General features: G+C 49.2%; 1 protein-coding gene across 1 annotated transcript in view; it reads left to right on the forward strand.

The window, feature by feature from the left end:
• Positions 1-23,445, forward strand: part of LOC137414361 (cadherin-13-like) — a 98,622-nt gene that overhangs the window by 10,636 nt on the left and 64,541 nt on the right. The gene's annotated exons all lie outside the window — the stretch shown is intronic.

The raw sequence follows: 23,445 nt of genomic DNA on the forward strand, positions 1-23,445 counted from the left end.
CCACACCACGGCGGCCCGGTCAGCACCACACCACGGCGGCCCGGTCAGCACCACACCACGGCGGCCCGGTCAGCACCACACCACGTCGGCCCGGTCAGCACCACACCACGTCGGCCCAGTCAGCACCACACCATGTCAGCCCGGTCAGCACCACACCACGTCAGCCCGGTCAGCACCACACCACGGCGGCCCGGTCAGCACCACACCACGTCGGCCCGTTCAGCACTACACCACATTTGCCTGGTCAGCACCACGGCGGCCCGGTCAGCACCACACCCTTGGAAAGGACTTCGATGCTGTGGAGTGATCGAAGCAAGCCTCCTTGCTCGAGCGGACCCGAAGGACTTTTACATGGGGACTGAAAATAATACGTTTCTCAGCTTCTACTGGACGAAATCAGCTGCAAATTTCAGAAGTAAATGCTTTGTACGTTGAGGTAATATTTTCCAAATTTCAGCCACGTCCGTTTATGCATTCTTGAGTTTTATTTAGAAAACCCTCGAAATCACGTTGGTGTCTGTCCGTCCGTCCGTCTGTTCGCCTAAAATGTGTTGGCTCTCATATCTCAAGGACTATACATTGAAACAAGCTGAAACTTGGAATATACATCAGTCAATAGGTCTATTTAATGGCTTCCAAAATAAATTCCATCTAAGTGCGATAGTTTTTGCTTTAAAATTAAATATATATATATGAATGAATGAATGAATGAATGTTCGTTTTTAAGGCCATTTTCCCCGCTCGAGCGGGGGTTAGCCTTGCGGGCCCCATGACAATCATGGTTCCCTGTTTGAGGCAATGTTTTTATGGCCGGATGCCCTTCCTGACGCCAACCCTTGGTCGCCTCCTACGATGCGCAGGTATACGGTGTACCTATTCTAAACAGGGGTACACACCGGGATCATTCATCCCAGCAAGCTGGTACTCAATTTGCCGACCTCGGAAGGATGACAGGCTGAGTCAACTTCCCTGGCGTTCATTTCGCGATCGATCGGGATTCGATTCGGATTTATGTATAAATATATATACATAAATAAATGCATAAAGCATCAGACTACCAAGCTGGGGATTGTGGGTTCAAATCCTGTCTGGGTTGAATATTTCTTTCCCCTTACTTATTCAAGTCTTTTAAATCGTCTGGAATAAAGTCTTATACGGTGAACAAATGCATTTTGTTCGTATTTAAAATGTATATTGTGACAAAATTCCGAGATATATCAAAATAAATTCTCTGACAGTTAGGGCCTACTTTCTTTTTAGCCGCGTCGCAAGACGCTGGTCATAGAGTGCCCTCTGCTGTTGTTGTTGTTCTTCTTATTCTTGTTCTTCTTCTTCTTCTTGTTCTTGCAGAGAAGACAAAACCTCAAAGCTCCACCCATTCTGGGAACCATAGCTCCACCCATTGTGGGAGAGGCTTCATATAAACAAATATCCACCATTTTATTAACTCGCATAGCTTTGAGGCCTGTTTTGTAGGCCCGTGGTGTCTTCCTCTCTCACACAGTTTTATTTCAAATCAAATTCGATATATCATTTCATTTTTCACAGTCGCTAACATAGTTTTAGACTCGATTGAAAAAAAACGGGAAGAAAATCCGATTAAAGTTGCCCTTTATAGAACGAAATGAATTCTCAAAGGCCTGTAACTTCAAGTCCATTGAGATATATTTTTTTTAAATCGCGGCATGGTCAGTCATACACCGCCCGAAATAAGAGACGGGAAAATGCCGAGATATATATATTTTGTTTAAATCGCGGCATGGTCAGTCATACACCGCCCGAAATAAGAGACGGGAAAATGCCGAGATATATATATTTTGTTTAAATCGCGGCATGGTCAGTCATACACCGCCCGAAATAAGAGATGGGAAAATGCCGAGATATATATATTTTGTTTAAATCGCGGCATGGTCAGTCATACAGCGCCCGAAATAAGAGACGGGAAAATGCCGAGATATATATATTTTGTTTAAATCGCGGCATGGTCAGTCATACACCGCCCGAAATAACAGACGGCAACATGCCGAGATATATTAAAAATTCGTCCATTTGATGACAATCGTCACGATGAAATATTTAATTTATACGTCGTCACAATAATGTGGAGAGAGGAGCATAGCTTCGTTCACGTGTCGCCACATACGGGAAATTGCCGAGATATATATTTTTTTAAATCGCGGCATGGTCAGTCATACACCGCCTGAAATAACAGACGGGAAAATGCCGAGATATATTAAAAATTCGTCGCCACACACGGGAAATTGCCGAGATATATTTTCACTTTGCACAAAAATAACATCAAGTAATCGAATCAATAGGAATGTCCTGTGCCTATAACATCGACGTTATAGGCACAGCTGCATCGAGGCATTGTGTAACATCGACGCGGCTTTTGTTTTAATTAAAACTTTTTGTACTTGTTCATTTATTGTTTTGGGGAGAGGGGATGTTAAACAAAATGTATTATTCCAAAGTGACCCACGGCGGGAGTATGCGCTCTACTGAGTGGCATTCTAGTTACTCCCGCCAGGGAGTAATGCATTCGCTCGTGTCCGTCCGTGTGTGTGTGTGTGTGTGTGTGTGTGTGTGTGTGTGTGTGTGTGTGTGTGTGTGTGTGTGTGTGTGTGTGTGTGTGTGTGTGTGTGTGTGTGTGTGTATATGTGTGTTCGTGTGTGTGTGTGTGTGTTTGTGAACAAGATATCTGGAAAAGTTCTGAACGGATTTGGATGAAAGTTGGTGGGATGATTGCCCTTGGGATAAGGAAGAATTGATTAGTTTTTGGTGAAGCTCAGGATATTATTCCGGATCCAGGAATTTTTAAAGAATTTTTTGGGGGTTTTTTTTTCTGTTTTCCTTTAAAAACCATTTTCTCTGCAATAATTGGACCGATTGAGAGCAAATTTTCACCATAGGAGGAACTCGGTCTGAAGAATATTTTAATGGTAATTATGACGTCACAGGTCACGTGGTTCGGCCGCCATATTGTTTTGAGTGAAAAACACTAAAATCCAATTTTCTCCAAAACACCTGAACAGATCGAGGCCAAATTTTGCAGGCAGAATCGCATACCCATGACGAACAAAATGTCGACGAGCATGACGTCATGCATCACATGGTATCAGAGTTATGACGTTTTTAAGCACAAACCTTTAAAACCTAGCTCCTCCCTCATTGGTGATCCAATTGAGGGGAAACTTCTCAGATCTGTTCAGCATATCAATGTACTAAAATGTCCTTTTGGAATTTGCGATATGTCACGTGGTTTGGCAGATATCGTTAATTAAACGCAAATAATAAAAACATTTATATCTCTTGAACCACTTCATTGATCGACGTGAAACCTCATACTGTAGTAGAAGTCTTCAAGAGTAACAAGTTTGCAAAATTTGAAGATGATTGGATGTACGGTCTGGAAGCTAGAGGTTGTTATTGCATGAAGAAGAAGAGTCTTCGACTGTGGACGATTAATTATTTATCACATGTACAGACTTGCAGGCATCGTTTGACACAATCTCCCGGGTTAATTTGAACCTCAGATAAAATTATAATTCCAGATTTGTCAATGCCTGAGGTATATTAACAAACGAATGACACAGATTTGGCAGAATTCCGACTTTTTAAAAAAAAGATCGCATATTCACCCAGGGTTGTGAGAGGCTGAAGAAGAAGAAACCTCACATGGGCTTCCCAGACGAAATAAACAATTCTGGCTTTGCGATTTGCAGGTTTTTTACTCCCGCCAGGGAGTAACGCATTCGATCGTGTCCGTGCGTGTGTGTGTGTGTGTGTGTGTGTGCGTATGTTCATGTGTTCGTGTGTTTGTGAACAAGATATCTGGAAAAGTTCTGAACGGATTTGGATGAAAGTTGGTGGGATGATTGCGCTTGGGATAAGGAAGAATTGATTAGTTTTTGGTGAAGCTCAGGATATTATTCCGGGTCCAGGAATTTTTTGAAGGATTGTTTACAATATTGGAAGATGGGGCTCATTTTTTTTTAAACATTATCTTCTATATATTCTATGTTTAACATTGTGATATGAAAATAGTTTTCATATTTGTTGTAAATGTAGTTTAAACTCGTGGTTATGCGTTAGAGCGGTGTATTTTTTTAGCAGCGTCGTCTTCAATGTTCATTTTTTTATTTATAATAAAGACATATTCTGTCGTTTTAAAACCACCAACGTGTGTATTAGGTTTCCACGTTTCATAAAATGTATCGTTTGATACGTATAATTCTTTAAAACTGTTTTTTTTGTTTTTTTTGTTTACCTCAGAAGAGATATCAACATTTACCTCAGCGAATGTCAATCGCGGTGTCAGTATTTGATGAACTTATAAAGACTTAGGTGAGTTATAAGTGTGACAAGCATGTGCACGGGATTCTTCCCAGAAGAATGAGTGGTCGCATTAGCTTGTACGACTTAAAATGAGCGAGTTTTGTTTTGACGTTTGGGCCAGTTTTACATGTTGTATCCCTAAGGAATGAAACGAACGTTTTTCATGGCTTACAATTTTATTTGAAGTCACACATGCCTCAAAATACACTCACTTATATAGAATTGAACGCTGAATCCGGAAATGTAAGTGAAATTGCCTTGTTTTTTTTAAACATTATTTTCTATATATTCTAAATATATATCTGTGCAGTGTCTGTCTGTCTGTCTTGTGTTGTCTTGTCTTGTGTTGTGTTGTCACTGAACTACTCCCTCAAACTTTTGTGAAATCGTACTATTCCAACTTGACCCACGGCGGGAGTATGCGCTCCACTGAGTGGCGTTCTATGTAGTTATATCTGGGTTTTCCAGCAATCAAAGGTTTTTGTCTGTTTGTTTGTGAACAAGATATCTCAAAATAGTGTTGATGGATTCGGACGATATTTGGCAGTGATGTAGCGTATGTGACAAGGACGAAATGATTAGATTTTGGTGACGATCCGGATTCGGATCCGGCGACAATAATTTTTAAAGTGATTCTTTACCATTGGGAGATTGGGCCAAAAACGATATATAACAGGATATCTTAAAAGGTTCTGTAGGATTTGGACGAAACTTGGTGGACAGGTTGGGTGTCTGACAAGGACGATTCGATTCGATTTTGGTGAAGATCTGAATATGGATTTGGATATGAGAATTATTTAATTTTGTAAAGTGATTCTTTACCATTGGGAGATGGGACCAAAAACGATACATAGCAGGATATCTTAAAAGGTTCTGTAGGATTTGGACGAAACTTGGTGGACAGGTTGGGTGTCTGACAAGGACGATTCGATTCGATTTTGGTGAAGATCTGAATATGGATTTGGATATGAGAATTATTTAATTTTGTAAAGTGATTCTTTACCATTGGGAGATAGGGCCAAAAACGATACATAGCAGGATCGCGTTTACGTGATCATGTTTACGTAAAGGCTAAATACGCATTGACTCAAATATGTTCTGAAACTACAAAAACTGTACATCGTCCGTAAACAATAAAAACCCACAGACACCTCTCGAATCATACTTCGCGAGCGATCGTGCCTGTGCAAGATCACGTGACGTGCTATTGCCTTTGGTCGTGTGATCCTCAGCGAGCAGGAGCGAGGCTGCACCGGCCGACATTTTGTTTATGGATATTTGCATTTATGGACGTTTTTGTGATTTTTCTTGGAAACTTGGCTTCGAGAATCTCGGCTAGCCCACCGAGAAAGTACTAAACATTCATGAGTGAGGAAGTGAGTCAGTGAGTGAGTGAGTCGAGAGGAAGACCCTAACCCTAACCCTAACCCTAACCCTAACCCTAACCCTAACACTAACAACTCATGAGATAAAATGATGCTCGTTTATGCTCTGTGTCCTGTATATGTGATTGAGAGCAAATGCATCGTGCATTTTAAAATGCTCTGAACCTGAAATCCAGGTGTTCAAATTAGACTTGCACTTTTGGTTTCAACTCCAACCTACGTAAGTCATGAAAGGTAGATGCAAATACAGTATGTAATGTAATTTCTCTCAAAAAGCATTGTTCACTTTTTGTGGCCCCAAGGTCGAGGCTCATGGAGGAGCCAAAGGATAAAGGGCGGAAGCTTTATGAACAACCAAAGAGTATGTGGTGGCGGATGGACAATGGACATACAAAAGGAGGAATAACACAAAAACCAGTAACAATTATGGGCCTGAGAGTAACGGAGTGTGAAAGAATCAGCGTGTGTTTCATCCATACACTGGGGAATCCATCCACTGCATTGTCAGAACGGCATCAAACGTGGAATAGCCAAGTCAAAAGCAGACTGGTTGTTAGAGAAGAGACATGGCGCTCGAAGCCAGATCGATGATGGACTCCATGACTTTTCTGATGCAGAGAAGTCTGACATGTCTGTAGTTGAGGGAATCGGTTTTGGAAGTTTTGTTATGGATAGGAGTGACGTTGGCAACTTTCCAAGGAGTAAGTTACCTGTCCAAGGATCTGTGAAAGAGAGAGAGAGAGAGCAGAGAGGGTGTTGGGACTGAAGGACTCACATTTCTTGAGGATTCGAACACTTGCGCCATCAGGACCAGTTGTGGAAGAGGTATCGACCTGGGTAGGAAAGTTCTCCACCCTGTTAGGGGAGAAGTCCACATGCTGTGGAGAACATTCTGTCAAACCATCCGTGCCTTCTTCGATGTGGGTTTGTACCCTCCTCCCCGACTATTATGGTTGAGCGCAATAACGAATAAATAAGGAGCAAAGTGTGTTTTCTTGATGTACTCACCTGGATTTATTCCAAGTGTCTCATTATCTCATCTGGTGATCTCACGAACAGTATCACCTAGTGCCTGGTTAAGTTCAGAATGGCCTAGTGGGACTGTTTTCTGGAATTTAGATTTCATATGTCCTGCTTCTCCTGGAGGACTTCGAGATCCACCGCTCTGATTGAACCCAGGGCTGAGTGAGGAAGCCTTTGCTTTCTGAGTTAAGGAACAATGTATCGAAGGAAATTACACTTTGTGTTATTGGAGGCAAATCAGATTTTTATTATATTTGTCATTGCTGTTGCATCAGCCTTCCCCGAGCTGACCCGTTCTTGCAATGACGAGTTTGCTCATTTGTGTTGACATTTGGCACAATCATTTGAACAGGGTTATTCGAGAGGGTTGGGTTATGTAGAGCAGGGTTATAATAGAAAAATACCTGCAAATGAACAAGGATGTGTATTGCTGTTATATAGACCTTGTTAAAGCGATTGACTCTGTGTGGCAAGATGGCTTATGGAGAGCACTTAAACTCTTCCGCCTCCCTTTTAAAATCACCAAGCTACTTCAGGCACTCTACAGGGAGTTAAGGAGGGTAGTAACAGTGGATGGAGATCTGACCGAATGGTTCAGTGCGACAGCTGGGGTCTGTCAGGGATGGGTGACATCACCCCAGCTCTTCAACTTGCTGCTTGAACTTGTAATGTTGTTTGCAATCTTATATTTAAAGCTCAGTTAGTGTCTGTGGGTCATAAGCGCCGCCCATTCTACAGGCCACGCCTCTCCTGCAGCGTCATAAGCACCGCCCATTCTACAGGCCACGCCTCTCCTGCAGCGTCATAAGCACCGCCCATTATCCAGGTCAGAGAGGAAATAGTGGGGAGTTATGTCGTAACTATACTTGGAAATCTTTTGTAATACTATATAGGACCCCTTTTGAAATTGATGGGTGGGGGAGGCAGAGTGGAAGGAGAAGAGAGAGTGGGTGTCAAGGGGGAGAGGAGAGAGTTGGTGTCAAGGGGGAGAGGAGAGAGTGGGTGTCAAGGGGGAGAGGAGAGAGTGGGTGTCAAGGGGGAGAGGAGAGAGTAGGTGTCAAGGTGGAGAGGAGAGAGTAGGTGTCAAGGGGAAGAGGAGAGAGTGGGTGTCAAGGGGGGAGAGGAGAGAGTGGGTGTCAAGGGGGAGAGGAGACAGTGGGTGTCAAGGGGGAGAGGAAAGAGTAGGTGTCAAGGGGGAGAGGAGAGAGTGGGTGTCAAGGGGGAGAGGAGAGAGTAGGTGTCAAGGGGGAGAGGAGAGAGTAGGTGTCAAGGTGGAGAGGAGAGAGTGGGTGTCAAGGGGGAGAGGAGAGAGTGGGTGTCAAGGGGGAGAGGAGAGAGTGGGTGTCAAGGGGGAGAGGAGAGAGTGGGTGTCAAGGGGGAGAGGAGAGAGTGGGTGTCAAGGGGGAGAGGAGAGAGTGGGTGTCAAGGGGGAGAGGAGAGAGTGGGTGTCAAGGGGGAGAGGAGAGAGTGGGTGTCAAGGGGGAGAGGAGAGAGTGGGTGTCAAGGGGGAGAGGAGAGAGTGGGTGTCAAGGGCGAGAGGAGAGAGTGGGGATTTAGAAGGAGAGGGAAGGTGGGGGATCGCTGAGGTCTTGAAGTCACAGTTTACATAATGTGGAATTTCCACTGTTACTGACATCGTTTAGGATTGGGGGTGGGGGGCGGAGTGGGAGGGAAGGGAGAGAGTGGAGGGGGGAGAGGGAGGGGGGAGAGAGGTAGGAGAGGGAGGGGGGTAGAGAGAGGTAGGAGAGGGGAGAGGGGAAGAGACAGGAGGGAGGAGAGGGGAGAGAAGAGAGTGGGGGTGGAGGTGAAATAGTGGAGAGGAGACGGAGGGAGTGGGAGGAGGGACCCGGCATTGCCTGGCAACGCCGGGTACCTTTGCTAGTACACGATATTCCGCAAGGAGTTCACATCCTAGGCAAAGTTATATCAAACCTACGATTTACAGACGACATTGTCTTGCTAACAGAGACTGCAGAAGACCTGCAAATCCTCGTAGGTTGTATTTACAGCAGCAGTAGGGATCTGGATATGAAGATAAACATCACAAACATGAAGCTAAACATAAACATCACATCACAAAGTAGTAATCTGGATTCTGGACATGCACAAGACCAAAAAGGTGGATGGACTACATCAAGGCAGAATGCAGGGCCAGACAAATTGTGTCATTGGTGGAGGAACGAACATTGGCTCAAGATCGAAGTCTGTGGCGATAGATCATCATTATGGAACAGCAGTCGTTGCACCTGTGATGACGGCTTAACTAACGAACTAACTAACTAACCTGGTGTTGGCTTACCAGTTAAAGTGGCTGCCTTGAGATCTTAGGGTCCTGAGTTCAAGCCCCTGCCATGCCGCTGCATGAACTTCAGGTGGGTTGACTCAGCCTGTCATCCTTCCAAGGTTGGAAAATTAGTACCAGGGCACTGCATCAGAAACACAACCGTGTCGCCAGAAAATGATGCAACCAGCGGCCACAGGCACCACTAGCTAACTAATTTGAAAGAAGGTGATCGTGCAATTTTAAAACACTAGCAACGGTACCTGCCCTAAGGGCGGGGCTTCAATTGAGGCCCAAATGAAAAGGCAAAATATCAGAAATTGAAGGCTTTTTAAATTTTAAACGATTTATGTAAACATCCGTTAAACCATATCACACGCAAATCATCAAAATCTAAACAGTATTTGTGGAATTTCAAAAAAAGCCACATCACTGTTTATATCGGTAAATATTATTCCATAGTGTTTGGAAAAACTGGAAAATTGGAAAATTGGAAAAATTGGGAAAAAATTGGAAAAACAATATAGCATATTGTTACGGATCCGGGGGACGGCACTCCCATTAGCAAGGGGGGGTTAATCCCCTTGTCCTGTTAAGCTGGCCGTCCGACCGGTCCTGGGGGTATGACGTCATTCCCGGTCGATGGTAAGTAGGGTTGGAAGCCCAATTTGTCTTAATACCTAAGTACTACCACCGGCCGTAAGCGAGGAAATACTCCCACCCGGGCCGCAGCGTGATTGGATTGCGCTGAGCGAAGCGAGCTGCGACTCGGGCCGTTGTCAAGAGACTAAACCCGATTAATAAGCATTGGCCGAATCGTGCCACAGGTACTCAATGGGAAGAAGGGACTAAAGCGATCGGGGGAAAGAAGAAACCAAAGTAAAGGAATACCAGATATTTATTAACTATTTACAAAACCAAAGAAACCAAGGAAGAAACGAAAGTAATATACAGGACGAAGAAGAAGAAGATACATAGGGCAGCCTTAAACAGTCTTATATTAAACCCCAGGACAACACGAACAGACTTACACGACAGGGAGAATGGCAATGGTAGGGATGCGCCAGGGAGCGAATGGTCCAGGCCGATGGTAAGGATGCGCCAGGGAGAGAAGGGTCCAGGCAGCGGTAAGCGTTGAGGTTCACTCCAGGTTCACGCTCCGGGCTCGAGGCGAACAGCGGCCGGCAGCTTCGCGTCTCAACAGCCGGTGACAATAGGGCCCTAGAGGGTCTCGGGCTATTGCCGCAATGCCAGCACCCGCACGTCTCTCTCTCTCTTCTCGGTTCGGCTGGATCACTCATCTCCCTAAGCAGTCCCCCGCCCCCGCCTTTATAGCTCGTGGCCGTATCAAGCCGCGGGCTCCGAGGGCACGCCTATCGGTTGGCTCACCGCGGTGCTGGTTGGCCGGTAAGGGCTTGCTGACTCCACCTCCGATGACGAGCCGACTTGCCACACCTTGTTCTGGCGGCTCCTCCCCCTTCCCTCTCGGCCTGACCGCATGGGCAATGGCGGCTGGTGGGGAGTTAGCAAACCACACGCACCGCTTTTGAAGGGAATTTTGGGCCTACTCTTATTTGATTAATGCAACGCAGATTCAATTATTGGGAACAGGTCCTTAACTGAAACACATAATAATGAAATAACTACGGAGAGGTCCTATGGTTCGCTACGTGTGGTACATGGACTATCTAGGGTGCTGAAGGAACTGCGCTCCAACGCGAGTCAAAAGAATTGACGCGACCAAAGACGGAATTCGTCCGAGTTGCTTTATTGAAACAAAACAGCTCAGGTATTCTGACAAGCCCGTTTATCGGGCAGCAATATATATACACATTTATGTCGGGAAGTTTGCCCGGCAAAAGCTATACCGGGCATGCCCGGGTGTCAAGGGCGAGCCTTGGAAAGGCGAGTCTGGACCTGCCCGGGCGTGTTTGGCTGCGGCCTGGCAAGTCGAGGCTGGGCGTGCCCGGGCGCTCTGGGCGAGCCCTGGAAAGGCGATAGCGGGCATGCCCGGACGCTCTGGGCGAGCCCTGGAAAGGCGATAGCGGGCATGCCCGGACGCTCTGGGCGAGCCCTGGAAAGGCGATAGCGGGCATGCCCGGACGCTCTGGGCGAGCCCTGAAAAGGCGATAGCGGGCATGCCCGGACGCTCTGGGCGAGCCCTGGAAAGGCGAGAGCGGGCATGCCCGGGAAAGACGAGACCGGGCGTGCCCGGGAGGTTCGGGCGTGCCCGGGAACAGTGAGTCCGGGCATTCCCGGGAGAGGCGCGTCTGGCCGTGTTCTGGCCGGTGCAAGGCGATTGTGTGCATCCAGCGGTAACCGCTACACACGCCCCTCCAGAATCGACCTGCACCGGCAGGGTCAATTTAAGGGGGGTCCGGATGACCCGGCCGAAGCGACCCCTGGAGGGTCGTGTGGAGGGGTCCGATGTGGTGGTGGGTGGTCGAGCGGGGGGAACTGTGGACGGGGCGCGGCCTCGCCGCAGAGGAAGGGCCAACCGTGGTGGTCGGTCGACGTCCATGTGCGCCGGTTTGAGGCGGTCCACAGAAATCCGGTCCGGCCGGCCGCCGAAGTCGACGATGAAAGACTTTTCGCCCCGTCGCAGGACCCGGAAGGGCCCGTCGTACGACGGCCGGAGTGGCCCCCGGTGCGCGTCATGACGCACAAAGACGTACTCCGCTGTGCGAAGCGCCGGGGGGACGTAGGACTGGGGGCCACCGTGGCGGGACGTCGGCACGGGGGCAAATCGTCGGGCGGCCTCCTGGATGTCCGAGCGCTGGCGAGCGGCGGACCAGGGACTGGTAGCGTCGGGCACGAATTTGCCCGGGACGCGGAGCGGCTGGCCGTAGACGAGCTTGGCGGCGGACGCCTGGAGGTCTTCCTTGGGGGCCGTGCGAAGGCCCAAAAGGACCCACGGCAGCCGGTCGGCCCAACCGTCGTCCTGAAGGCCGGCCATGAGTGCCGCCTTCATGGAGCGGTGAAACCGCTCGCACAACCCGTTGGCTTGGGGGTGGTAGGCCGTGGTGCGGTGCAGCGTGACCCCCAACGAAAGGGCGACCCCGCCCCAAAGCTCAGACGTGAACTGTGGGCCGCGGTCGGACGAGATGTCCGCTGGTGCGCCGAAGCGCGCGACCCAGGTGGCGATGAACGCTTGCGCCACGTCGGCGGTGGTGGTGGAGGCGAGGGGCACAGCCTCCGGCCACCTGGTGGTCCTGTCCACCATGGTGAGCAGGTGGGTGAACCCCCGCGAGGGGGGCAGGGGACCCACCAGGTCCACGTGGACGTGGTCAAAACGCCGTTCAGGCACGGCGAAAGGTGCCAGCGGGGCCTGGGTGTGGCGGTGGACCTTGACCCGCTGGCAGGCCGTGCAGGCGTTGGCCCAGTCGCGGATGTTTCGTCGAAGGCCGTGCCAGACGAAACGTGCCGACACCAGCTTCTGAGAAGCTTTCCGGCCCGGGTGAGAAAGGCCGTGGATGGAGGCGAAGATGCGGCACTGCCAGGAAACGGGCACGATGGGGCGAGGCTGGCCCTGGGAGACGTCGCAGAGCAGGACGGTGCCCGCGAAGGGAATGTCGGCCAGGCGGAGGCCCGTGTCCGCCGCACGGAGTGCCTGCACCGAGGCGTCGGTGGTCTGGTCGGCCGCCATGAGCGCGAAGTCCACGCCGAGGTGGACCGCGTTCGCGCTGGCCCGAGAAAGACAGTCGGCCACGGCGTTGTCTTTGCTGGCGACGTGCCGGATGTCCGTGGTGAACTCCGACACGGCGGAGAGGTGGCGCTGCTGGCGGGCCGACCACGGCTCCATGACCTTAGCCATTGCGTAGACCAACGGCTTGTGGTCGACGAAAGCCGTGAACGGGCGGCCCTCCAGGAGGTGTCGGAAATGGCGAACGGCCAGGAATAGCCCGAGCAGCTCGCGGTCGAACGTGCTGTAGTTTAACTCGTTCGGCCGGAGTTGCCGGCTGAAAAAAGCGAGTGGCTGCCAAACCCCGTCCACCCATTGCTCATGGACGGCGCCCACCGCGTAGTTGGAGGCGTCCGTAGTGAGGGCAATGGGCGCGTTGAGCACCGGGTGAGCCAGCAGCGTTGCGTCGGCGAGGGCCCGTTTGGCGCTGGCGAAGGCCGCGTCCATGGCCACGGACCAAACAATGTCATGCTTGGCCGGCTTGCCCCGGAGGGCCTCTTAAAGGGGCCGCATGAGCTGAGCAGCCGCGGCACGAATCGGTGATAAAAATTCACCATGCCGAGGGAACTCTTGGAGGGCCTTGATGGAACGGGGACGCGGGGGAACGTGGTGATGGCCTCAACCTTGGTCGGCAGCGGCACGGCCCGGTCTTGGTGATGCGGTGGCCCAAAAAGTCAACGGTCGTCACGCCGAAGTGGCATTTGACCGGGTTGACAATTAAGCCGTGCTCGCTGAGGCGAACCGAACAGTGTTCGGAGGTGGAGGAGGTGCTCGGCGCGGGGACGTGCTGGCGACGAGGATATCGTCCAGATAGACGAAAAGAAACGGCAGGTCGCGCAGCACGCCGTCCATCAAGCGCTGGAACGCCTGGGCCGCGTTCTTGAGGCCAAACGGGCATCCGCAAAAATTCGAACAGGCCGAACGGCGTGATGACGGCCGTCTTCGGGACGTCGGCCGCCCGGACAGGTACCTGGTGGTAGCCCCGTATCAGGTCAATTTTCGAAAAGATGACCCGTCCCGCCAAACGGGCGGAAAAGTCCTGAATATGCGGGATCGGGGTACCTGTCGGGGGTGGTAGCGTCGTTGAGATGGCGGTATTCACCACATGGGCGCCATCCACCCCCCGGCTTTGGCACGATGTGCAGTGGCGAGGCCCACGCGCTATCGGAGCGCCGCACGATGCCGAGGTGCTCCAACGCGTCGAACTTGGCCTTCGCCACGGCGAGCTTGGCCGGGTCGAGGCGGCGGGCCCTGGCGTAGACCGGTGGGCCCGTAGTGGGTATGTGGTGCTCGATCCGTGCCGCACCGCGACGGCCGAAAACGTCGGCCGCGTGAGGGCCGGGAATTCCGCGAGCAGGCGAGCGAACTCGTTCGCTGGCGGGAGGGCGCACGCCAGTTCGGTCGGCGCGGAGCTGCTCATCGTGCACGCCAGGGAGCTGAAGGTCTCGGCGTTGACAAGGCGACGACGTTTGACGTCGACCAGCAGCCCGTGCGCGCAGAGGAAGTCGGCGCCCAGCAAAGCCATGGGGACGCAGGCGGTCACAAAAGTCCATTGAAAACGCTGGCTGCCGAAGCAGAGGGTGACGACGCGTGGGCCGAAAGTGCGTATGGCCGAGCCATTAGCAGCGACCAAAGAGGGGCCGCAAACGGCGTCCCGCCTGTCCTGCTCGGAGGCGGGTATGACGCTCAGTTGGGCGCCGGTGTCACACAGGAAACGCCGCCCAGACGCTTTGTCCCGAATAAACAGCAAGTTGCCCAAGTGGCCGGCGCTCATGGCTGGGAATGAACGCCGGCCCGGCCGTTTCCCGACCTGCCGAAAGTGCACGGGGGCCGGCACGTCCGAGCCTTGTGTCCGAACCTGGCGTGGTAATAACACCATGCACGGTCAGGTGGAGGCCCCGGCCGTCGTGTCGGAAGCGGGCGGTGCGGCGTGGCGGCCGCCAGTTGCACCGGCAGTTCGGCCTCCAACCGCGCAGGGCGCTCGGGCGTCGTGGGCGTCGCCTCGGACGGCGGCGGGCTCCAGGTAACCGCGCCGATGTGCTGGCCCGCCGAGGAGATCTTATCGGCTTCCCTGGCGAGGGCGCGGGAATCCGTGATCAACGTGCCAGCCAGGGCGAGGCGTACCGGGTGAGGCAGCTGGCGAAGGAACAGCTCGCGGAACAGAAAATCCGGAGAGTGCTCACCGAGCAACGAGAGCATATAGTCCATGCGCTCTGACGGGCGCGTGTCGCCGAGCTCGGGCAGAGCGAGCAGGTGCTGTGCGCGTGCTGCCGGTGAGAGGGCGAAAGCATCGAGGAGGAGTGTCTTCAGCGCGTCGTATTTGTCAGCAGCCGGCGGGTGCTCGAGGAGGCTCAAGGCGCGGGCTGCGGTGGCGGAACCGAGCGCCGCCACAACATGGTGGAAGCGGATGTCGTCCGCGGTGATGCCTCGCAGGGCGAACTGAGAGTCCGCCTGAGCGAACCAAACAGCAGCGTGAGCCTCCCAGAAGGTAGGCAGCTTAAGCGTCACTGCCGTATCCATGTCGGTAGGTCACCAATGAAGGAACTGCGCTCCAACGCGAGTCAAAAGAATTGACGCGACCAAAGACGGAATTCGTCCGAGTTGCTTTATTGAAACAAAACAGCTCAGGTATTCTGACAAGCCCGTTTATCGGGCAGCAATATATATACACATTTATGTCGGGAAGTTTGCCCGGCAAAAGCTATACCGGGCATGCCCGGGTGTCAAGGGCGAGCCTTGGAAAGGCGAGTCTGGACCTGCCCGGGCGTGTTTGGCTGCGGCCTGGCAAGTCGAGGCTGGGCGTGCCCGGGCGCTCTGGGCGAGCCCTGGAAAGGCGATAGCGGGCATGCCCGGACGCTCTGGGCGAGCCCTGGAAAGGCGATAGCGGGCATGCCCGGACGCTCTGGGCGAGCCCTGGAAAGGCGATAGCGGGCATGCCCGGACGCTCTGGGCGAGCCCTGAAAAGGCGATAGCGGGCATGCCCGGACGCTCTGGGCGAGCCCTGGAAAGGCGAGAGCGGGCATGCCCGGGAAAGACGAGACCGGGCGTGCCCGGGAGGTTCGGGCGTGCCCGGGAACAGTGAGTCCGGGCATGCCCGGGAGAGGCGCGTCTGGCCGTGTTCTGGCCGGTGCAAGGCGATTGTGTGCATCCAGCGGTAACCGCTACAGTGCGATCTTTACCAAGCCAATTGTTGGGGGTATTTACAGGGGGACATTTATAAGGGATACATTTACTAAAATTTACTAGTGAAGGTTCTAAAAACCGTTACAATATTTTACTCCAGGGGGTCCCAGGATTACCCACCCAAAATGTCGTTGCGATCGGTTCAGCCGTTTTGGGACTATTGGGACAGACGGACATTTAGTGAATTATAGTAAGATTCGCTAAACTCGATCAAATATACCTCCATCATCGAAGGTGGACGCAGGTTATTTTTCACACCTGTTTGTTACTTGCGAAAGTCGAAGATTTTTCAATTATATTGGTTGGTCATGTGTGTTGTTCTCTGTTTGTCTGTCTGTTTGTATGTCAATCGCCTACAGGTTACAATTTTAAACCTATATCTACAAAACTTTACCAAACCGCAGGGTAGGTCATAAGGAAGAAACCTATTGATTTTGAGGTCAAAAGGTCAACATAGGTCAACATAGGTCAACCTATTGATACCCCCTCACCCCTCCCCGCCAAGACGCCCCCTCGCCCCTCCCCTCCTAGACTCCTGCCTCACCCCTCCCCTCCAAATCTCCCCCATATCCCATCCCTTTCAAATCCCTCCCCTTGTCCCTTCCCTCCCAAACTCCCCCCTCACCCCTCCCCTTCAAATCTCCCCACCCTCATTGCTTCTCAATTTCCCCCCTCTCACTCCCCCTCCTCAAAGCATCCTCCCCGCTTCTTCCCCCTTCAAACTCTCACCTCCATCTCCCCCAACCTTCTGCCTCGCTCTTCCCCCTCCTCAAATAACACCTCATTGTGGCTCACCCAATCACCATCAAACCTTTTGTCCGCCCCATCCTTCCCTTTCTCCGAGCTATTCTGAAATCTCTGACACACCTTCAACAGCTCTCCCTACCTCTTCCACCTCTTCCACATCCTACCCTACCCCTCCTCCCCCCTGTTCTGTATCTGATGCTCCCCCTTCCTCTTCATTAACGGTATGGACGTCAAACATCCGGGGCCTTCGTTCAAACTTAACTGATCTCTCCATACAGGTTGCTTCTGTCAAACCAGACGTGATCTGCTTAACAGAAACTTTCCTCCTTTATGATGTCTCTGATTCCATAGTATCTCTCCCGGGCTACTCCCTCCTCCGGTATGATAGACCTGAGCCTCGTCCTGGAGGCGGGGTTGCTATCTTTATCAAAAACTCTCTTCCTCACTCGCCCTGCACTGCACTCTCTCCACCTCACCCCCAGGAATACCTCTGGCTACGGCTTCCCCTTCGCTCCCACCTCTTGTTCATATGTGTGTTGTACCGTCCACCAAACAGTGATGACTCCATCTACATCTCGCTGTCTGATGATATGGACCAACTTCTATCTACTCATCCCAACTCTCTCTTCCTCATACGTGGTGATTTCAACTGTCATCATGCCAGTTGGCTGGGTGTGGGTACCTCTCTCACCAGCCATGGCTCCTCAGCAAAGGACTTCTGCGACTCACTGGGACTGACACAATCTGTCAATTTCCCGACCCGGATCTCAGTCAACGGAACATCTTCTCTTCTGGACTTGGTTATGACTAACTTCCCTGAAAATGTCTGCTGCTCTTCTTCTGCTCCGATCGGATCATCTGATCATGTCCTTGTTAAAGTGGACATCTCTCTGACCATCCTCAGGGAGCCTGCTCAGCGTAGACGAGTCTGGCATTTCACTCAGGCCAACTGGCACGGTCTTCAAGCAGCCATCAATCATCTGGACTGGTCTCCCATCTCTACCACCTCTGACATCAACTCATCCTGGGAATTCTTCCAAAGTAAATTGCTCTCTCTCATGCACAGATTTATCCCATCTCGTCTTCAGTTGTCATACCCTTCCTCCCGTCCATGGTACACGGAATCTTGTGGTGAGGCTGTTGCCCAGAAACAACTTGCCTTCGTCTCCTGGAAAGCAAATCCAACGGAAGGAAATCTCATTTCCTTTCACAAAGCCCGAAACAAGTGTGTGTCCACCCTCAGGAGAGCCAGGAAACAATATCTCTCCGTTCTCAAGACCGAACTCTCTTATCTGTCTCCCTCTTCCAAATCCTGGTGGCGTCTGGTCAAATCCGTTTCTGGTGTTTGTTCCCCCTCCATCCCCTCCCTTACCTCAAACGGCTACACAGCTGACTCCGCACGTGAAAAAGCTGAATGCCTCAACTCTGTGTTTGCCTCTAAATCTTGTGTCCCAAACCCATCCCTCTCGGTACCCACCATACCCAGTCGTACCCTGCTGCTCCTGGACTCCGTGTCCTTTCCTCCTGACAAGGTGGAAAAGTTTCTGTCAACCCTCGACTCTGATTCTGCAACTGGACCCGACGGCATCAGCCCACGGGTCCTAAAATCCTGCTCTGCTGCTCTATCTCACCCTCTCTCTGTTCTCTTCACCCTCTCTTTTGCTCAAGGTCAACTGCCATCTGCTTGGAAATCAGCCAACATCACCGCTTTGCACAAAAAAGGTGCAAAAACAGATCCTAGCAACTACAGACCAATCAGCCTTCTCCCAATTATCAGCAAAGTCATGGAATCCATCATTGCTTCTGATATGAAATCTTTCCTCTTCTCCAATGGCTTGATCTCTGATCATCAATTTGGTTTCAGACCAGGTCACTCTACTCTGGACATGCTGCTTCTGCTGTCTCAACAATGGATGGAGGTCCTCAATGCCAAACAGGAAATTAGAGCTGTCTCCCTCGACATATCACGTGCCTTCGACACGGTCTGGCACCCCGCTCTGCTCACCAAACTCTCCTCCTTTGGTATCCATGGAAATCTCCACGCATGGCTGGCGGACTTCCTCTCTAGTCGTCGTCAACGTGTGGCCCTGAATGGGTTTCTCTCATCTCCTCTTCCTGTTCAGGCTGGAGTTCCCCAAGGCAGTGTTCTGGGCCCCGTGCTTTTTCTGGTCTTCATCAATGATCTCTCTGACTCTCTCGAAAATCCTCTCTATCTCTTTGCTGATGACTCCACTCTCTGCCGCTCCATTCCTCTTCCCTCAGATCGGCAGTCTGCTGCCTCCTCACTCTCTGAAGACCTGGACAAAATCACAGACTGGTCAAACAAGTGGAACATGTCTTTCAATCCTGACAAATCTCACACTCTTACTATGTCTCTCCGAAAAGATCGACTGGACAACCCTCCCATCTACTTTCTCAACAATCCTCTCCAAGAAGTTCTGTCGCTCAAGATTTTGGGTCTCACTATCTGCCATGATCTTTCTTGGGAAAACCACATTTCCAAGCTGGCCTCCAAAGCCAGTCGCCGACTGGGCATCCTCCGTCGTGCGAAGTCCTTCCTCGGCACACCTGAGCTCCTCACCACATACAAGGCTTTCATCCGCAGCTCAATGGAATACTGTTCTCCCCTATGGGCCGGTGCTCCTGCCTCACACCTAGCTCGGCTTCACGCTGTTGAAACCAAAGCTTTCAGAATTATTGGAATCTCCCGCGATGAAGCTATCTCTGAGGGCCTTTCACTCACTCACCGCAGGCAGGTAGGTGGTCTTTCTGTCTTCTACCGACTCCTCTCCGGCCTTGCACCCCCAGCTCTCTCTGTGCTCTGTCCCCCAAATATTCCTACAGGTCGCACAAGATCTGCCAGCAACCCTCTGATGGTTAAACTGCCGAAATCTCGGCTCTCCGCTCACCTTCACTCTTTCATTCCTCTTTTCTCCCGCCTCTGGAACAAACTCCCTCACTCCCTTCAATCCCACTCCTCCCTCCAGGTCTTTAAAACAGCTGTTCACCACCATCTCTTATCTTCCCCCATCCAAAACCTTGATCTTTTCTACCCCCGCTAATTCACCCCTGATCCACCTTGTTTGAAATTCCAACTTCTTTCCTGGAAGTCCTGGCAGTGTCCATATGTTTTATACCTCTCCCACTGCCCCCTTCCCACGCCCCCCCCCCCCAAAGCCCTCGCCCTCTCTCAGATCTCTCGATGTCTCCATGTCTCTCGGTCCCTGCTCTCAAATGTTGTGTTTGTGTCCTTCCCCCTCTCTCCCCATCTTGTCTACCGCTCCCTATGTTATATGTTTTATGTGTCGGTTTGTCTTTCTGTGTAATTAATGTTCGCTCTTTCACGAGCCTCGATCTTGTATACAAAAAAAAAAAAAAATAAAAAAAAAAAAAAAAAAAATATAGGTCAAATGCCAACAACTTTGTCAAATTTCTAAAATCCTCAATTTTCATCTGATTGACATGGAATTTCTAAGTGGATTTGCATATCAGGTCTTTGAATTCAACCACCAATTGTTTCTGAGGTTGAAAGGTAAAAAGGTCAATAGGTCAACATATGCCAAATTTCTAAAATCATCAATTTTCATCTGATTGACTTGAAATATGAAGATGATTTGCATATTTGATCATTGGATTCAAACACCAATAATTTTAGGTCAACATATGTCAAAAGGTCAACATAGACCAAAGGTCAACAACTTAAATTAATTTTTCTAAAATCTTCAATTTTCATCTGATTGACTTGAAATTTGAAGATGATTTGCATATCGGATCACTGAATTCAACCACCAATTATTATTGAGGTCAACATAGGCCAAAGGTCAACAACTTATTTTTCGGGATTTTGCAAATAACGTCGACATATTTCTTGTTTGTCTGATGCCCCTCTGTGAGCACCATGTCTCAAAGAGTTATGGATGGTTTTGGACAAAACTTGGTGGATAGGTTGGGTGTGTGACAAGGACAAATTCGTTCGATTTTGGGGAAGATCATAGCTTTCTTAATGCAGATATCTATTCTTCGTCACCTCAAGACATTATCTCAACGTGATTAGATCACGACCTTTATTGGCTGAATTATGTTGTCATGGCAACCATCTTGGTAACTTAGCTCGTGTACATGACATTTCAAAAACCGTTACAGATTTAGCTTTGATATTACACAGATCTATTCCTCATACCACCTAAAAAGGCGGGTGACCGAGAGCATGAGCTCCTTGTTACCTCGACCACTAAAGGTGGATGGAGGTTATGTTTTCACCCCTGTCTGTCTGTTTGTTACTCGCAAAATCGAAGATTTTTCAAGTATATTGGTCGGTTACGTTTGTGGTTCTGTCTGTCTGTCTGTCTGTCTGTCTGTCTGTCTGTCTGTCTGTCTGTCTGTCTGTCTGTCTGTCTGTTTGTCTGTTTGTTTGTCACCGGCCTACAGGTCACAATTCTAAATCGATCGTCACGAAACTTCACCAAGCTGTATAGGTCGTCCCAATTGAGAAGCCTATTGTTTTTGGGGTCCAAAGGACAAAAGGTCAACATAGGCCAAAGGTCACCAACTTTGCCAAATTTCTAAAATCCTCAATTTTCATCTGATTGATTTGAAGTGGATTTGTATATCAGGTCAATTAATTCAACCACCAATTGTTTTTGAGGTTGAAAGGTGAAAAGGTCAATCGGTCAACATAGTCCAAATTTCTAAAATCATCAATTTTCAACTGATTGACTTGGAATTTGAAGTGGATTTGTATATCAGGTCAATGAATTCAACCACCAATTGTTTTTGAGGTTGAAAGGTAAAAAGGTCAATCGGTCAACATAGGCCAAATATCTAAAATCATCAATTTTCAACTGATTGACCTGGAATTTGAAGTGGATTAATTTCTAAAATCCTCAATTTTCATCCGATTCACTTGAAATTTGAAGAGGACTTGCATATCTGATCACTGAATTCAACCACCAAGTATTTTTGAGGTCAACATAGGCCAAAAGGTCAACATAGGCCAAATTTCTAAAATCCTCAATTTTCATCCAGTTGACTTGAAATTTGAAGATGACTTGCATATCTGGTCACTGAATTCAACCACAAATTATATTTTAGGTCAGGGAGAGAAGGGTATAGGCAAAAAGGCAAAAAGGACAACATAGGCCGAATTTCTAGAATCACCAATTTTCATTTGATTGACTTGAAATTCTAAGAGGATTTACATATATGGTCACTGAATTCAACCACCAACTATTTTTGAGTTCAACATAGGCCAAAAGGTCAACATAGGCCAAAAGGTCAACATAGGCCAAGTTTTTTAAAACCTCAATTTTCATCCAATTGACTTGAAAATTGAACAGGATTTGCACATTGAGTCACTAGATAGGGAAACTAACTATTTTTGAGGTCAAAGGCTCAAAGGTCAACTCAAGGTCAACCTTACAAAATCATCATTTTTCATCTGAAAAATCGTCACTTTTCTTCCTGTTGACCCGAGCTTTGATCAAGATTGTCAATTTCGATCTTGATGAAATGGAATTTTTTTTCTTGGGGGTGGGGGGCGGATTTTGCAAGTATCGTGCTCCGCATGACGTCTTCTTGTTACTTGCAAAATCGAAGATTTTTCAAGTATATTGGTCGGTTGTGTTTGTGACTCTGTTAGTTTGTCACCGGCCTACAGGTCACAATTTTCAACCGATCTTCACGAAACTTCACCAAATGGAGAGTTGGTCAAAAGCCAGAAGCCTATTGTTTTTGGGGTCAAGAGGTCAAAAGGTCAACATAGGCCAAAGGTCACCAACTTTGCTAAATTTCTAAAATCCCCAATTTTCATCCGATTGACTTGAAATTTGAAGACCACTTGCATATCTGGTCACTGAATTCAACCACCAAGTATTCTTGAGGTCAACATAGGCCAAAAGGTCAACATAGGCCAAATTTCTAAAATCCTCAATTTTCATCTGATTGACTTGAAATTTGAAAAGGACTTGCATATCTGGTCACTGAATTCAACCACCAAGTATTCTTGAAGTCAACTTAGGCCAAAAGGTCAACATAGACCAAATTTCTAAAATCCTCAATTTTCATCCAATTGACTTTAAATTTGAAGAGGACTTGCATATCTGGTCACTGAATTCAACCACAAATTATATTTTTGGTGAACATAGGCCAAAAGCTCAACATAGGCCAAAAGGTCAACATAGGCCAAATCCTAAAATCCTCATTTTTCATCCAATTGACTTGAAATTTGAAGAGGACTTGCATATCTGGTGACTGATTCAACCACCAAGTATATTTGAGGTCAACATAGGCCAAAAGGTCAACATGGGCCACATTTCTAAAATCCTCAATTTTCATCCGATTGACTTGAAAATTGAACAGCATTTGCACATTGAGTCACTAAATAGGGAAACTAACTGCTTTTGAGGTAAAAGGTCAAAGGTCAACTCAAGGTCAACCTTCCAAAATCATCATTTTTCATCTGAAAAATCGTCAATTTTCATCCTGTTGACCCGAGCTTTGATCAAGATTGTAAATTTAAATCTTCATGAAATGGACAATTTGCTGTATCAATGGTAAACTTTTGGGGGAGGGCGTATTTTGCAAGTATCGTGCTACGCATGACGTTTTCTTGTTTGTTTGTTTGTGAACAAGATATCTCGAAAAATTGTGGACGGATTCGGACGAAATTTGGCAGAGATGCAGTGTATGTGACAAGGACGAAATGATTATATTTTGGTGAAGATCTGGATTCGGATCCAGCTACTTGAATTTTTGTAATTGATTCTTCACCATTAGGAGATGGGGCCAAAAACGATACATAGCAGGAT

This window comes from Myxine glutinosa, chromosome 9, assembly GCF_964187855.1.
Source record: "Myxine glutinosa chromosome 9, kmMyxGlut1.1, whole genome shotgun sequence".
NCBI lineage: Eukaryota > Metazoa > Chordata > Myxini > Myxiniformes > Myxinidae > Myxine > Myxine glutinosa.